The 4,549-nt window shown below is 28.8% G+C and overlaps 1 long non-coding RNA gene across 1 annotated transcript; it reads left to right on the forward strand.

The window, feature by feature from the left end:
- Positions 1-472: 472 nt before the first annotated feature.
- LOC120156183 lies at positions 473-2,205 on the forward strand. The gene is made up of 3 exons (XR_005519043.1): positions 473-514; positions 1,228-1,294; positions 2,143-2,205. It is a non-coding gene; the product is annotated as an uncharacterized LOC120156183 (long non-coding RNA).
- Positions 2,206-4,549: the final 2,344 nt, after the last annotated feature.

The following is a 4,549-nucleotide window of genomic DNA, read 5'->3' on the forward strand; positions in this document are numbered from 1 at the left end:
CAAAAATGACAAAGAAACAATTAAAATAAGATAGTTACAATTTTTATATAAAAGTAATCCTCAATCTTTTATAATCTATGCATTCCTTCATCTCCATTTGCTTAATTCATAATACCTAAAATCATAATCCAACTATTATTTTAAATCTTAAACCTTGAATTCTAGATTAATTTTTTATATAAAAATTATATACAATTTAAAAGAGAATCAGTCCTTGAAAAGAGATGGGAACTTCTCAAAAGAGGATTGATTCCTTTAAAGCATTATCAATGCTCTTAAAATTTTATAAAAACAATAATAAAGCAAGCTGGACCAACACAAATGGAAAGATTGGGGAAAATACCAAGCAGCCCTCCGTCTGTTATAATTTACAGATTCTTTCATCTCCATTTGCTTGCTTTATAAATACCTAAAATCACACTCCAAAGAGAGATAAAAAGAAGAATGGGGGAAACAAAAATGGTGGGCAAGAGCCATATCCCCCGGGAGAAGCAACAAGAAAACTCATCACCAGGTTTTGCTCTACTTCTTTTGTTTCTTTAGTTTAAATTTTCGATTTTTAATTCGAACGGTTTAAATTTTATACATGTAAATAAAATTTTGAAAAAAAAAAAGTTTTACTAGCACAATATAGGAGTGAGTAAAACTAGATTTGACTCGAAAAACCGATTTTTTTGACTCGACCAAATTTGAAAAAAAACTTGACTAGAATTGACTTCGAGTTGTAATTTCATAAACTCGACTCAACTCGAAAAATTTTCAAATTCAAATCGAGTTGTAAAATATAGCTTAAATAACTCGAACTTTTTAGTGATTAGTAGATTGATTTTCAAGTTTGAGTCGAGTCCCTCAACTTTCTATGATATATGTAAATCACATATAAAAAATTATGAATATATATATATATATATATATATATATTGTATATTATTATAAAATATCATTTAAATTGAAATCAAATAATGTCATGATATTATAAATATTTACAATTAAATTTAAATTGAAACTCGAAAATTTGACTCGACTCAAATTTTATAAACTCGACTCGAAAAAATTTCAAGTCAACTTTAAATTATAAAATAAGACTCGTCAACTTAAATAACTAAAAATATTTTGACTCGACTCGACCGAATGCTCACCCATAACTCAATATGTGTCTTAACTTATTGAATTGGTTCTAACATAGTAGTCTGACTAATTTAATTTAATTTATATCAAGTGCAGGAGGAGAAGGAAGAACAACATGTTGTCCAACTAAAAGAACGAAAGGAGAAGGAGGCTTCATGAATATGCTGTAACTTAATTTCCTTTTTATTAATTACCTACTTTTTATATTTTCAGTAGCCCTCTTTCTCATTTAACATCTTTCTCTTCGAAATAATGTTTTTTTTCTTCTTCTTTTGAAGTTTTAATACCGTATATTTTCTATTTTTCATTATATAAAAATATATAATAACAAATAGGGTAAATTATAAATTGCATCACTGAACTTTACTCTCTCTCCTATTTTATTCACTAAACTTTAATTTTTTTTTCAATTTCCTCACCGAACTTAATACATTGATGTTTTTGGTCACTGAACTTTACTTTCTCTCCTATTTTGGTCACCCCGTCATTAAATAGTTAACGGCGTTAAAAACTACGATGTTTTTAAAAAAAAAATTTTATATTAAAATGATATCATTTTGCATCTATATAACAATCCATTTTAATGTCGTTAACTATTTAACAGCCGAGGAACCAAAAAAACCCAATGTATTAAGTTCAGTGAGGAAAGTAAAGAGATTTAAAGTACAGTAAGTGAAATATGATAGTAAAGTTTAGTCACCAAATTTGTAATTTACCCTAATAAATATTACTAATTTAGGAAAAAAAACCCGGTCAAATGTTAAAACTCAGGTCTAACATTAACATTTAGTTAAAGTCGGTCTAATCATTTAACCAAAATTTATTTTTAAAATTTTATATTTATGTCAAAAAAAATTCAAATATTGAATGAATCTTCAGACATGACATGAATGTATAATCTGATACCTGAACACGTTGAAACTCAACCAAATCCATTTAAATCATAAACTATTTTTATTTTTTAAAATAAATTATTTTTATATTAATATTAACAAAATTAATATTTATTTTCAGGTGCAACGTCTTGGGATGCTGCGGACTATTTTCAGCTTGCTATGACCCTCCAACTCATTGAAAAAAAGGAGAGAATTGCCAAAAAGCAATATAATTAGCAACAAATTAATTTATGAAAGAGGATAGACGTCCTGTTCCAAAAGTTGTTGCGTTTAATAAACTTGGGAACTTATTTATTTGTTGGAATACGAGTATGAAAATTGGATGTCTCTGTAAAAGGCTATATTGTGAAGAAAAGAAAAATGAGAAAAAGTTTAGAATATCTCCATTGAGTTTTCTTGGTGTATGCTCTGTAAATCTGTCATTTATATGGATCATGTTTGCATCAAAAACCATGAAGATTTAGACTAAGAAACCAAGTATGATGGTAGCAATGGCGGGTTTATGATCTATTACTGTAGCTAACAGGTAGTGCCCTTATGACCGTAGAAAAGCCTTTCTTTAGCATAGCATACTTGCTACAATATTTTGATTATTTTCCTTGTCATTCTTGTCATCATAAATTAGCATAAGAGCCAGATTCCTAAATCTATTTGTTCATTTTAATAAAATTTTGAAAGAATATATCATTTTCTGATGTCAACCTCAAAATCTATTGTTTATATGACTAATTTTCCTTTAAAAACTCATGTTTCCAACAAGGCTTCATCCTTATATGAAATCAACTACTCTGAAGATGAGAAAGTTCAACCTACATAACTTTCTCTCATCGATCCATATTATGCTTATAAAAAACCTTCATTTTCTCTCATCCAAAGTATAAAGTCTTTAATCCATACACCTTCTAAATGTGTTAAAGAGTATGTCCATTTCTCTCGGTTTGATAAACACTTCATCAATGGAGGAGCAACAGAACAATTTGTTACACTGGAAATTCCCTCTTATTTTCTAGCAAGATGGATAGAAGCGGGTTATTCTCATATTCACCTTGGTGCAATCCGTTTAGATTTCAACTACTATGGCGCTGAAGAAAACTAGTAGTAGCACGAATTGCTTTACTGGATACTCACTATCTAAAATACCATGATGCTTGTATTGGTACTGTTGAAGAAACAATGAACAATGGGCTTGTTATGGTAACACTTTTTAACAATTTTACCATGGCCCTTGTAGATCCTGTAACACCCATTTCCCGTTTACGTTTCCGTTCACAAGTCACAGATGTCACATAACTTTTAAAACATTCCACTTTTGAAAAACCAGTAAAAATTTGTTTATATTCATAAAACATTTTAATTTAATAATAATAAAACGTTCATTTACTTTTAGTATGTAACAAATCTTAAAGTTTGAACATATTAAATTTTACATCATCACAAGCCAAATACTTTTCAGAGCATTATCATAAGTCTATTACATGCTAGCTAATAACATCAAAAGTAGACATAGTTGTCGTACATTTATTGATGAGGCGACCCTTGATTGGCGATGCAGCTGCACTCCTTACTCTGCTTGTACTAATACCTATGCGTGAAATCAACACGAGCTAAGTAATCACTTAATGAGGCATAATAATAATGAGGTGAATTTTAAACATAAGTATAACATAACTATCCAAATACAATTTGAATATTACAACTCATTTTAATTTCCTTGGTTTTTGCAGACATAGTTCCAATACGGTAATTCACAAACTAATCATAAATTACTTAGGTTGCACACATAGTGCCAATATGGTAATTCACAAACAAATTATTAATTACTTAAGTTGCACACACAGTGCCAATACAGTAATTCACAAACTAATTATGAATTACTTAGGTTGCACACATAGTACCAATATGGTAATTCACAAACAAATTATGAATTACTTAAGTTGCACACATAGTGCCAATACGGTAATTCACAAACTAATTATTAATTACTTAGGTTGCACACATAGTACCATTACGGAAATTCACAAACAAATTATGAATTACTTAAGTTGCACACATAGTGTCAATACAATAATTCACAAACTAATTATGAGTTACTTAGGTTGCACACATAGTGACAATACGATTTTCAAAACATATACATTAAACAAAATGCATATATGATTATCATAACATATAAGTACATAATAAATGCACTCACCTGGTATGCCTCACTATTAAGCCTTACAGATGTCCGACTATTCGACAACTTTATCTATAACAACCCCAACCCGTATCCGACCCGGATACAAATCCGAGGTGTCACATTAACTTTTCAAAAAATTACTTTTAAAAGATAGTTGAAAGTTAAACATACATTTGAAATAAAGTGGTGGAACATTTGATCAAAAGTAAATAAACATAATTTAACGTATATTGAAATTAAAAACTCAATAATTTACATAAACATAGTAATGTATGTTAACAAAAACGATCAGAGCAAATACGATTTAAACATTTAGTTACATGCCAACACCTTTAATACAACAAAA

This window comes from Hibiscus syriacus, unplaced genomic scaffold (assembly GCF_006381635.1).
Source record: "Hibiscus syriacus cultivar Baekdansim isolate YM2019G1 unplaced genomic scaffold, ASM638163v2 tig00111213_pilon, whole genome shotgun sequence".
Taxonomy (NCBI): Eukaryota; Viridiplantae; Streptophyta; class Magnoliopsida; order Malvales; family Malvaceae; genus Hibiscus; species Hibiscus syriacus.